Genomic DNA, 12,971 nt, shown 5'->3' with positions numbered 1-12,971 from the left:
CTTCCAACTTTATGGTAACAATTAGGGGAAGGCCCTTACCTGTTTCAGCGTGACGATGCCACCGTGCACAAAACGAGGTCCATACAGAAATGGTTTGTTGAGATCGGTGTGGAAGAACTTGACTGGCCTGCACAGAGTCCTGACCTCAACCCCATCTAACACCTTTGGTATGAGTTGGAACACTGACTGCCAGCCAGGCCTAATCAGTGGCCGACCTCACTAATGCTCGTGGCTGAACGGAAGCAAGTCCCTGCAGCAATGTTCCAACATTGTGGAACGCTATCCCAGTAGAGTGGATGCTGAGGGGGGACCAACTCCATATTAATGCCCATGATTTTGGAATGAGATGTTCGACGAGCAGGTGTTCACATACTTTTGGTCAAGTAGTGCACTGTTTAAGGCTCAAACATTCATGTTTCAGGGAGATCTATGCGTAGCATGTTATGTCAATTAAGCTATTTTTTTATGTGTTTGATGACGCAATTACATGGCTACGGTTAAATAGAAGGGAATCTCAGATTTCCAACGGTGCATATTTATTTAGGCTATAGTGCCGATGGAAAGACGACAATGAAATGAATGCTTAGTTAGCAATAGTTCACTAGCAAGAACTGCTACACATTTTGAATTGGCTATCTAGTTTGAATGTCGTCTGTCATTTTATTATACCTGTTGCTGAAATGTTGCGCTTTCTCCCCTCAGGCACACTCGCACTGGCACACACATAACACACACACAGACGCACTGAAGGGTCATTCTGATAATCACCTCGTGGAGTTGCAATGATCATGAGAACGGTGAGAAATCAGCCCAGAACTACACGGGAGGATCTTGTCAATGATCTCAAGGCAGCTGGGACCAGAGTCACCAAGAAAACAATTGGTAACACACTACGCCGTGAAGGACAGAAATCCTGCAGCGCCCGCAAGGCGCTATATGTGCTCAAGAAAGCACATATACATGCCCGTCTGAAGTTTGCCAATGAACATCTGAATGATTCAGAGGACAACTGGGTGAAAGTGTTGTGGTCAGATGAGACCAAAATGGAGCTCTTTGGCATCAACTCAATTCGCCGTGTTTGGAGGAGGAGGAATGCTGCCTATGACCCCAAGAACACCATCCCCACCGTCAAACATGGAGGTGGAAACATTATGCTTTGGGGGTGTTTTTCTGCTAAGGGGGCAGGACAACTTCACCGCATCAAAGGGACGATGGACAGGGCCATGTACCGTCAAATCTTGGATGAGAACCTGCTTCCCTCAGCCAGGGCATTGAAAATGGGTCGTGAATGGGTATTCCAGCATGACAATGACCCAAAACACACGGCCAAGGCAACAAAGGAGTGGCTCAAGAAGAATCACATTAAGATCCTGGAGTGGCATAGCCAGTCTCCAGACCTTAATCCCATAGAAAATCTGTGGAGGGAGCTGAAGGTTCGAGTTGCCAAATGTCAGCCTTGAAACCTTAATGACTTGGAGAAGATCTGCAAAGAGGGGTGGGACAAAATCCCTCCTGAGATGTGTGTCAACCTGGTGGCCAATTACAAGAAACGTCTGACCTCTGTGAGTGCCAACAAGGGTTTTGCCACCAAGTACTAAGTCATGTTTTGCAGAGGGGTCAAATACTTATTTCCCTCATTAAAATGCAAATCAATTCATAACATTTTAGACATGCCGTTTTCTGGATTTTTTTGATGTTATTGCATGCATTTTTATGGATTTTCTTTGTTGTTATTCTGTCTCTCACTGTTCAAATAAACCTACAATTAAAATTATAGACTGATCATTTCTTTGTCAGTGGGCAAACGTACAAAATCAGCAGGGGATCAAATACTTTTTTCCCTCACTGTATTTCATATTTTACATTGGTGATTATGGCACACACATTTATGAACCCTTTATAAAGCATGACATAGTTATAGATGCTTTGTTATACATTCATGTAAGGCTTGTGAAGACATTACGAAGGCTTTATGAAGCATTTATAAGCTGAATGTCATTTAAAGTGAATTTTCAAAACCGATTTCACCACAAAGACCAGGGAGGTTTCCCACTGCCTCGCAAAGAGGTGCACCTATTGGTAAATGGCTAAAAGAAAACATACAAAAAAACAGACATTGAATATCCCTTTGAGCATGATGAAGTTATTTATTACATGATAATTGTACGTGTGTGGGGTACAAAAATGAGGTAGCCATTCAAAAATCATGTTAACTACTACTATTGAACACACTATCATTGCACTAGAATAAGTCCATGCAACGTATTATTAAGCATAATAATAAGCATAATTATTAAGCTTCAGCATATTTTAAATCCTGAATTTATTTAGGCTTACCATAACAAAAGGGGTTGAGTACTTAGACTCAGGACATTTCACCATTGCATTTTTTTATTAATTAGTGAAAATGTAAAAAAAAACATCATTCCACTTTGACAATATGGGGGACTGTGTAATTAAATTTAAACGGAATAATTAACGACGTTTTAAATTCAGGCCTTAAGACATTTTAAATTCAGGCTGCAACACAGCAAAATTGGGAAAATGTCAAGGGGTGAGAATACTTTCTGAAGACCGTGTACTAGTTGAGAAATAGGCAATTTTTTTTTAGCTAATTTCAATCGTGGCCATTAAAACAATGTTTAACACACGATTGCATTTAGAATTGTTGGGCAATGATTGAGCTTATAAAAGTGCTGTATATGTATGCCGTGTGTGTGCGTGTGTGTGTGATAGGCTAAATAAGATTCATAAGGAATATACACGTCCGCCAATTTAATTCCACAAAATTATGCAAATTGAGCCGATAAGCATGACCGGTCAAATGTATTTCCATCGAATGGTATTTCCATTAACGAATAGGCTAAAAATATCTATATAATTTTTTTCTTCTCCCAGACAATTTCTGTAAAAAAAGAAAATTCTGCCAAAAGCCAGCTATAACCGGTTAATGGAAACACTGCACCTGAGCAGGGAAGAGCTTAATTTAGCAGGTACATAACCCATTAGCGCCATCAATAAACAATAAACAAGGGATATTGGCCAAATGAGCCGAATTTACATGTTCTTTAAAAACAGCCTACAACATATTACAAAACCACTATTCCTTATGTTTCTAATTCCGATGTGTGTGCACATGTGACAACCTTCCCACTCCGTTTTCCGTATCCTTTCTCTTGGCTCTTGTTTTCCTTATTAGAATGTCGGGGGGCAGAGCTGGGAGAGTCGTCAGCGACATGGGACACACCTGGGCTCGGGTGTGTTCCGGGATAAATACACCTCTTCTCCATTCATTGAGGAGACTCTCTCCACGCAGACACACTGTTAGATTTTGGTTGTGGCATTTTTGTGGACGTTTTGTTTGTTCGCTTTAGCACCTTACAACACCCCTCATCACATTAATGTACGCAACCACTCACTTACACTACTGATTACTGACTACACACATCATTCTTAATTGTATTTACGTTACTTCAGTTAATAAATCTATTTTTGTTATTCCTAATCTCCACATTGTCTCCCTTTTTGTTACGGACTTCGAGCCGGTTCGTGACACATATGCAAAACTCTATAGTCTATTGTTTAATATTTCCCTAAAATAATAAACCGTTCAGTTGTCAGATTTCAGCACTAAATGCATTGCATACATAGGCCTATAAGCTCAGTCCCACTGTATGATATTAATATTGAAAAAATAAAATACAAAAAGGAAGAGAAGCGAACATGCCAACCAGACCGGATGTGTCGCGTGCGGAAGCGTTGTAAAACTAAATGTACACATACACTTGACGCTCAACGCGCTAAAAGTCCTACCTCTCCCATCGACTCATTGGTTTTTAGGAGCATAAACCCATGTGTCATCTCCTCCTCATCTCCTGCGTGCGGTCTGGTCAGCATGTTAGGCCTAGCCCCAGAGAGAGAGAAAGAGAGCGCAATATGCAGGTGGCATGGTACGACACCAACATGCATTTATTTATCCTTGTCAGATCTGCTATACAGATATATGATTATAGGAGTAACTCTCGTAGGCCTAAAACATTCTTCCTCACCACAAGTTCAACTGTCGGAGTCAGTTGGAGCGCCGGTGCGCACTACTCTCATATCAGGCCTGCAGTATAATAGGCTAATAGCCAACCCGCACCGAATCTTCACAAAAGTGTATTAAGGTAATATCAAAAGCAAGTCAAGCCATTGTTTATAGGGAAAATACGAGCAGGATATTACAGCATGACATGGCAAATATTTGGCCAAAGAAAATGGTTCAACAGAATGAAAAAAAAACAATATTAAACCAAAGTTTTGAACAGGCTATATTGCAGCAATTACCTGGAAAGAAAGCCTCATCCCAACTGTACCCAACATATGACAGCAATAGGTAATCATTTTACAACAGGCCTACCTAAAACCTAACAGACAATTCAGACTTAATTTGGACAGATCTGACTTAATTTAGCCAATGAAAATGTCTCAATTTATCAGACCTCAGGATAAGACCCAGATGCAGACAGTTCGAAGTAACAAAAGTGTATTACAAGAACAGGGGGCAGGCAAACAACAGGTCAAGGGCTGATGAGACAGAAATGTACCTCTTTAGCCTGAACACAAAGTGCTAAGTCTGGAGAAAACCAGGCACAGCTCATCACCGGTCTAACACCATCCCTACTGTGAAGCATAGTGGTGGCAGCATCATTCTATGGGGATGCTTTTCAGTGGCAGGGACTGGGAGACTGGTAAGGAGACAAGGGGAAATGAATGGAGCAAAATACAGGCAAGTCCTTGATGAGAACCTGCTTCAGAGTGCAAACAACCTTAGAATGGGGCTAGAAGATTTACATTCCAACAGGACTATGACCCCAAGCATACAGAGAAAAGAATGCTGGAATGGCTTCAGAATAAGAATGTGAAAGTCCTTAAGTGGCCCAGCAAACGCCCAGACATGAATCCCATTGAAAATCTGTGGAAAAACTTGAAGATTGCTGTTCACCGCTGCTCACCATCGAACTTAACAGAGCGTGAGAAAATCTGCAAGGAAGAATGGGAGAAAATCCCCAAACCCAGATGTGCCAAGCTGATACAGACATACCCAAGACGACTCAAATATGTAATCGCCGCCAAAGGTGCTTCTGCAAAGTATTGGCTCAGCCGTGTGAATACTTATGTAAACTAGATGTCTGTATTTCCTTTTCAATAAATGTGCAAACATTTCTAAAAACATGTATTCACTTTGTCATTATGGGGTATTGTGTGTAGATGGGTGAGAAAATAAATAATACATTTTGAATTCAGGCTGTAGAATCTGGAATAAGACCAGGGGTATGAATAATTTAACTCACCGTACATACCAAGCATTAGGAACACTCCTAATATTAAGTTGCACACCCCCCTCCATCCTTTTTGCCCTCAGAACAGCTTCAATTCGTCAGGGCATGGACTCTACAAGGTGTTGAAAGCGTTACACAGGGATGCTGGCCCATGTTGACTCCAATGTTTCCCACAGTTGTGTCAAGTTGGCTGGATGTTTTTTGAGTGGTGGACCATTCTTGATACACACAGGAAACTGTTGAGCATGAAAAACCCATCAGCATTGCAGTTCTTGACACAAACCGATGAACCTGGCACCTACTACCATACCCCGCTCAAAAGGCACTTACATTTTTGTGTCTTGCCCATTCACCCTCTGACCGGCACACATACACAATCCATGTCTCAATTGTCTCAAGGCTTAAAAATCCTTCTTTAATCCTCCCCTTCATCTACACTGATTGAAGTGGATTTAACAAGTGACATCAATAAGGGGATCATAGATTTCACCTGGATTCACCTCGTCAGTCTGTCATGGAAAGAACATGTGTTCTTAATGTTTTGTATACTCAGTGTACAGTATGTAAAAAAAAAATAGGGACCACAATGGAAATAAGTCCCCGACTTTATTGTGCAATCTTTGTACTGTGTGTACATATATTTGTTTTTACTGACAGCAGCCATTTGAAAGAGACAATTGTTACGAAACACCAACAAGTTGAATTACATTCGGCGTCAAGCCTTCAATAACGTGTAGGTCTACAAGGTAGAGAAGGAAGTATTTTCTGTCTTTTTGAGATTGACAGTCTACTGTGGTGCTGAAAACGCAAACCATGATATTGTGCCGAAGTCAGTATGCTTTCTTTATTGGTTTTGTGGTGCATTGGCACAGACACCTGTTGGTGGAAAATTAATTGCATATATTTTATATTATTATGGCTTCAAAATGTTGAAAATCAGATTTTCCCCCAGCGGATCATTGTCTGCAACCGGCTCGGATCTTAGTGTAATGAAACAGGCAGGGAGAGAGAGCCCGTCCATGGTGGTCGGCGAACCCTCAACCTTCTGGCCTGTAGCCCTGCGTGGTATCGACTGTACCACAAAAGCATTCTGAAGCGGCAAAGTTCATATCCACATTTAGAAAAACACAGGGACGCTACAGTTGTTGTTATTAGTTTAATAATTTATTTTAGAGTATAAGTGGAGGGTCATGTGAAAATAGCACATTTCAAACTGTCCCTACACTGCCAAGAGAGGCTGTTTCTGCTGACTCGGGCTGTGCAGTGTCCACTGTAAAATACTGTGTTTATGTCTGGGTGAAGTGTGTTTTAACGTCATGGTCCATGGTTGTCGAGTGAAGCACAGAAAAATATTCTCTCTCACACACACTCGCTCACCTTTATTTGTAAGTGGAGCAATTTATAATTCGTAATATATGAACTTTGCAGTATTTTTTGGGGGTGTATTTTTTCTTACATTATTAGCCCAGAATGTTTTTTGTGTTAATACATACAGCCGGAAATAACTTTCGGATATCAGAGGGGTGGTAACTCAACTGTATTAAGACCAGGAATACGAATCCCGAATTGAATCCTTTGTTTGTACCCCCCAGGGCAATTGAACATACAGTGTTTAAAAGTTGTGTCGTACCGCAGCACACTTGCGGGCTGCCGCAGAATTCCATGGCACGTTATTTAAGTGTCAGCCATTGTTGCCATTAATCCTGGATAGTTCTAGTTTGACCACTGGAGGGCATCTTTGTAAGAACATAGTATATGGGATTGATTTTAAGAAATGCAGCTTCATTATATTATGGTGTTTTTATTCCAAGAAAATTGTAGGAATATATGGCACTGTACAACGTGACTGGTTGGGAGTAGGCTACTAAGTGACTGCGAGTGAATCCTAACATTTACACACCCTAATTGCAGGCTAACCAATACCCAAACGGAGATTCAATGAAAATCTCATAGATTTATCAAGACCAGTCCCCATGCTTGTCTCATGGCAGCACAAAACGGTGCTGAAATAGTTAACCACATACGGGTAGGCTAATCCATGCCAGGCACACCTGTGAGCTCTGGAATTCCACCTCCTGTTTGTGGACTGCCAACATCATGTCCATTGAGAAGCTAGTTAAGGATCATAGCACCTCTACCTTACCGGACACCCTAGACCCACTTAAATTTTCTTACCGCCCCAATAGATCAACAGACGATGCAATCGCCATCACACTGCACACAGCCCTATCCCATCTGGACAAGAGGAATACCTATGTAAGAATGCTGTTCATTAACTATAGCTCAGCATTCAACATCATAGTACCCTCCAAGCTCATCATTAAGCTCAGGGCCCTGGGTCTGAACCCTGTGCTGTGCAACTGGGTCCTGGACTCCCTGACAGGCCTCCCTCCCTCAGGTGGTGAAGGTAGGAAACAACACCTCCACTTTGCTGATCCTCAATACAGGGGACCTACAAGGGTGTGTGCTTAGTCCCTTTCTGTACTCCCTGTTCGCCCATGACTGTGTGGCCACTCACACCTCCAACTCAATCATGAAGACGACACAACAGTAGTAGGCTGATTACTAACAATGACGAGACAGCCTACAGTGAACAGGTGAGGGCCCTGGCGGAGTGGTGCCAGGAAAATAACCTCTCCCTCAACGTCAACAAAATGAATGACCTGATTGTGGACTTCAGGAAACAGCAGAGGGAGCACGTCGCTATCCACATCGACGAGACCGCAGTGTAGAAGGTGAAAAGCTTCAAGTTCTTCTGCACCACAGCGCCTCTTCAACCTCAGGGGGCTGAAGAAATTCGTCTTGGGCCCTAAAACCCTCAAAACTTTTAAAGATGCACAATTGAGAGCATCCTATCAGGTTGTATCACCGCCTGGTATGGCTACTGCACTGCCCGTAACCGCAGGGCTCTCCAGAGGGTGGTGCGGTCTGCCCAACGCATCACCGGGGGCACACTGCCTGCCCTCCAGGACACCTACAGCACCTGATGTCACAGGAAGGCCAGAATGATCATCAAAGACATCAACCACCCGAGCCACTGCCTGTTCACCCGCTGTTCACTCGCTATCATGTCGTCAGTACAGGTGCATCAAAGCTGTGACCGAGAGACTGAAAAACAGCTTTCAACTCAAGGCCATCAGACTGTTAAATAGCTATCACTAGCTGGCTACCACCCTGCACCTTAGATGCTGCTTCCCTATTTACATAGGTAGGGAATCACTGGCCACTTTAATAATTGATCACAAGTCACTTTAACAATGTTTACATATCACTTTAATCATCTCATATGTATATACTGTATTCTATTCTACTGTATTTTAGTAATGCCACTCCAACATTGCTCGTCCTAATATTGATATATTTCTTAATTCCATTCTTTTACTTTAAGTGTGTGAATTTATAGATACTACTGCACTGTTGCTAGGAACACAATCATTTTGCTACACCCGCAATAACATCTGCTAAATATGTGTATGTGACCAATACAATTTGATTTGATTTTGATATTTAATTTTCTGAGAGGTTTTTATGGAAAGACCACATAATTACCACCTAATTGCAGATTTACACAAGACCTGAACGCACGCTCCTTTGCAATTTCGACCTGTTAAAGCTGCCTCTCTTCTGTTTTCAAACCCTAGCGCCAGGATTGGCTTGCGCTGAGGTGGAAGGGGTGTCCTTAAGAAACTGTGCCGAAGTGCAGTCAAAAACATGACTTTCCAGTGTTTTATATATATTTCCACACTATGAGGTTGGAATACTAATAATTGACTGTAAGAGCTGTTTGAAAAGACTACCCGAAATATCGGCCTGTTTTGGTGGGGTGGAGTTTGCGTTAAATGACTTGATAATCCAAAAAGAGTTCCAAATCTCTCTGCCAATAACAGCTAGTTTCCAGTCCCACCCCCACTCTGACCACTCCAGATTTTGGAGCTCTTTCAGAACATCAGCTATCTGGATTTGGGTGAAGGAGAAATGGTGGGGGCTTCTGCGGGTTGCTGTAGAGGGTGCCGGGCAGTTGACTGGGGTAGGGGTAGCCAGGTGGAAAGCATGGCCAGCCGTAGAGAAATGCTTATTGAAATTCTCAATTATAGTGGGTTTATCGGTGGTAACAGTGTTTCCTAGCCTCAGAGCAGTGGGCAGCTGGGAGGAGGTGCTCTTATTCTCCATGGACTTTACAGTGCCCCAGAACTTTTTTGAGTTTGTACTAAAGGATGCAAATTTCTGTTTGAAAATGTTAGCCTTAGCTTTCCTAACTGTTTGTGTATATTTGTTCCTAACTTCCCTGAAAGGTTGCATATCACAGGGGCTATTCGATGCTAATGCAGAAGGCCACAGGATGTTTTTGTGCTGGTCAAGGGAAGACAGGCCTGGAGTGAACCAAGGACTATATCTATTCCTAGTTCTACATTTTTTGAATGGGGCATACTTATTTAAGATGGTGAGGAAGGCACTTTTAAAGAATAACCAGGCATCCTCTACTGATGGGATGAGGTCAATGTCATTCCAGGATACCCCGGCCAGGTCGATTAGAAAGGCCTGCTCACAGAAGTGTTTTAGGGAGTGTTTGACAGTGATGAGGGGTGGTAGTTTGGTCGCAGACCCATTACGGATGTAGGCAATGAGGCAGTGATCGCTGAGCTCTTGATTGAAAACAGCAGAGGTGTCTTTGGAGGGCGAGTTAGTTAGGATGATATCTATGAGGGTGCCCGTGTTTACGGATTTGGGGTTGTACCTGATAGGTTCATTGATAGCATCAAGCTTAGATTGTAGGATGGCCGGGGTGTTAAGCATGTCCCAGTTTAGGTCACCTAGTAGCACGGGCTCAGAAGATAGATAAGGGGCAATCAGTTCACATATGGTGTCCATGGCACAGCTGGGAGAGGGTGGTCTATAGCAAGTGGCAACAGTGAGAGACTTGTTTTTGGAAAGGTGAATTTTTAGAAGTAGAAGATCTAATTGTTTGGATACAGAGCTGGATAGTAAGACAGAACTCTGCAGGCTCTCTTTGCAGTAGATTGCAACACCGACCCCTTTGGCAGTTCTATCTTGGAGGAAAATGTTAAAGTTAGGGATGTAGATTTCAGGGTTTTTGGTGGTTTTCCTAAACCAGGATTCAGACACGGCTAAGACATCCGGGTTGGCAGAGTGTGCTAAAGCAGTGAGTAAAACAAACTTCGGGAGTAGGCATCTAATGTTAACATGCATGAAGCAAAGGCTTTTACGGTTACAGAAGTCAACAAATGAGAGCACCTGGGGAGTGGGAATGGACCTAGGCACTGCAGGACCTGGATTATGTGGATAGTAGGTGGATCAACATGGTTGGTTAAGGCATATTGAGCAGGGCTAGAGGCTCCACAGTGAAATAAGACTGTAATCACTAACCAGGACAGTAATGGATGAGGCATATTGATATTAGAGAGAGGCATGCATAGCCAAGTGAACATATGGGTCCAGTGAGCAGTTGGGCTGGCTGGGGGCACGGCGATTCAGACAGTTAGCAGGCCAGTGCTAACAAGCTAGCAGTTAGTAGGCCAGTGCTAAAAAGCTTGCGGTTAGCAAACCGGGGCTAGCAAGCTAGCAGTTAGCAGACCGGGTTAGCAAGCAAGCAACTCTCTCAACTCTTGCATACTTAAAAAAAACAAGTACAGAAAAAGACTCAATGCTGAGCATGCCCAGATTAAACTTCAACATGTGATTTGATTCAGTTCATTCAGTTTATTCCAGTTCAGAAGCAATACATTTATTGTATTTTAACAGCAATAGTTCCAAATTAGACTTTGTTTCAACAATACTTTCTACAGTAAGATGTACAGTAGGCCTGATCATCTTTCATCTGTACTGTTACTTGGGGTTGAACTACCAAAAACTGAGCCTGTGTGTGTGTGTGTGTGTGTGTGTGTGTGTGTGTGTGTGTGTGTGTGTGTGTGTGTGTGGTGTTCTTTTATACATCTGTATGATGTGATCAATCAGTTTATTCTAGTTCAGAATGAAAATATTTATTGTATTTTAACAGCCACAGTTCCAACCTAGACAGATACGTAAGAGTGTTTTTAATGGGGGAAAATAAACCTGAATTGCTATTTAAGTGGGTATTTCATTTCATTGTTATTTGTTTTTGTCTATATTGCATTTGTTTTAGGCAAAAGGGCAATAAAATGTACTAATATTTACACAGAGTTGCATATTTTCAAAAGCTTGGGTCCCAGGAAAACAGAAAATGTGTAATTTGGGTTCCAGGCTGAAAAAGATTAACACCTGGACACTGGCCTATGCCATTTAATGAACTGTGTCAATCCACAATGGACTAGGAAGAGAATATTCCATTCCCCCAGCCAAATTGGAGTTGATGACAACGCAAAGGCCATCAATAACCTACAGAATTTAAGGCAATGGCATGCAGTATTAAGCCATGAAACATGTTGATTGGCCAGTGAGAGGCCAAGTCCTCCTCACACCTATAATTGATTTATTCATCAAAACCCAGCCCTTTTGCGCCACCACCAGATATTGCGCTAATAAATCCCGCGGTGAAAATGGCAAAAGTATTTCTGATACGCCCCCGGACCTATAGCCCTACCAAAAGTGCTAAGATTTACCAATGCGTTAGGTTTGTTAAAATAGAGCCCTAGATATTCATTTCAGAGTGGGTAATGATGCTACACAGAGAACGCAATCGGAGCAGCCCTCATCTCTCTGCTATGGTGGCCTGTGTGTGTGATATGGGATGTCTTGCCCTGTCAATTACGGCTTCTGGGGCTGCGTGTGGGTCCATCTGTAGATTGTGTAGTGTGTTGCCATGTCTTGCCTATGTTAGCGGTCAGTAGAAGTGAGGAAAAGTGAAACCAAATCTAACCTTGACTTTCAAGTTTAAGCATTTAATTCCACGATTTTGATCAAGTTGAGCATTAAGGTTAAGGTTTTGGGATATGGCTCAAACAAAACAAGTGCCTAGCACTGGGATTGAACCCACAATGCTCTGAGCAGTAGCTCGCAGTTTAAGCTCATCCTCAACCCCATCCCCAACGCCTCACCCTTAGAGGAGTTGAAAACAGCAACCGTATGTTCCGGTTTTCAGGGATACAGATGTTATCAGTCTAGTTTCCTTTTCCTCTGAAAACTGGATGTGAGAACTCCTGCTCGGCCATTTCAAATCGAATCAAATAAAACTGTATTAGTCACATGAGCCGAATACAACCTTACACTGAAATGCTTACATAAAAGCTCCTAACCCCAAAAATACGATAAATATAAAAGGAACAAGAAATTAAAGAGCAGCAGTAAAATAACAATAGCGAGACGACACACAGTCAATATGCAGGGGCACCGGTTAGTCGAGATAATTGAGGTCATATGTACAGTTGAAGTCGGAAGTTTATATACACCTTAGCCAAATACATTTAAACTCAATTTTTCACAATTCCTGACATTTAATCCTAGTAAAAGTTCCCTGTCTTAGGTCAGGTAGGATCACAACTTTATTTTAAGATTGTGAAATGTCAAAATAAGAATAGAGAGAATAATTTATTTAAGCTTTTATTTCTTTCATCACATTCCCAGTGGGTCAGAAGTTTACGTAACCTCAATTAGTATTTGGTAGCATTGCCTTAAAATTGTTTAACTTCGGGGAGCCTTCCACAAGCTTCCCAC

General features: G+C 42.2%; 1 protein-coding gene and 1 long non-coding RNA gene across 3 annotated transcripts in view; one reads left to right on the top strand and one right to left on the bottom strand.

Annotated features, from left to right (window-relative positions):
• The window catches only part of LOC118964910 (uncharacterized), a 450,019-nt gene that overhangs the window by 343,144 nt on the left and 93,904 nt on the right, over positions 1 to 12,971 (top strand). Inside the window, exon 3 of one of the 2 annotated variants that reach the window (XR_016496760.1) lies at positions 703 to 822. The exons of the other annotated variant lie outside the window; for it this stretch is intronic. This is a non-coding gene — a long non-coding RNA (uncharacterized LOC118964910). Of the gene's footprint in view, positions 1 to 702; positions 823 to 12,971 lie in introns of those variants that run through there. 2 annotated transcript variants of the gene reach the window in all.
• LOC110526161 (xylosyl- and glucuronyltransferase LARGE2s) overlaps positions 1 to 12,971 on the bottom strand; it is a 216,520-nt gene that overhangs the window by 129,043 nt on the left and 74,506 nt on the right. The window lies entirely within an intron of this gene.

The sequence above is a fragment of the Oncorhynchus mykiss genome, chromosome 6 (assembly GCF_057628025.1).
Source record: "Oncorhynchus mykiss isolate SJ-2025 chromosome 6, ASM5762802v1, whole genome shotgun sequence".
NCBI classification, from domain to species: Eukaryota; Metazoa; Chordata; class Actinopteri; order Salmoniformes; family Salmonidae; genus Oncorhynchus; species Oncorhynchus mykiss.
This window is presented reverse-complemented; position numbering and strand designations above follow the sequence as displayed.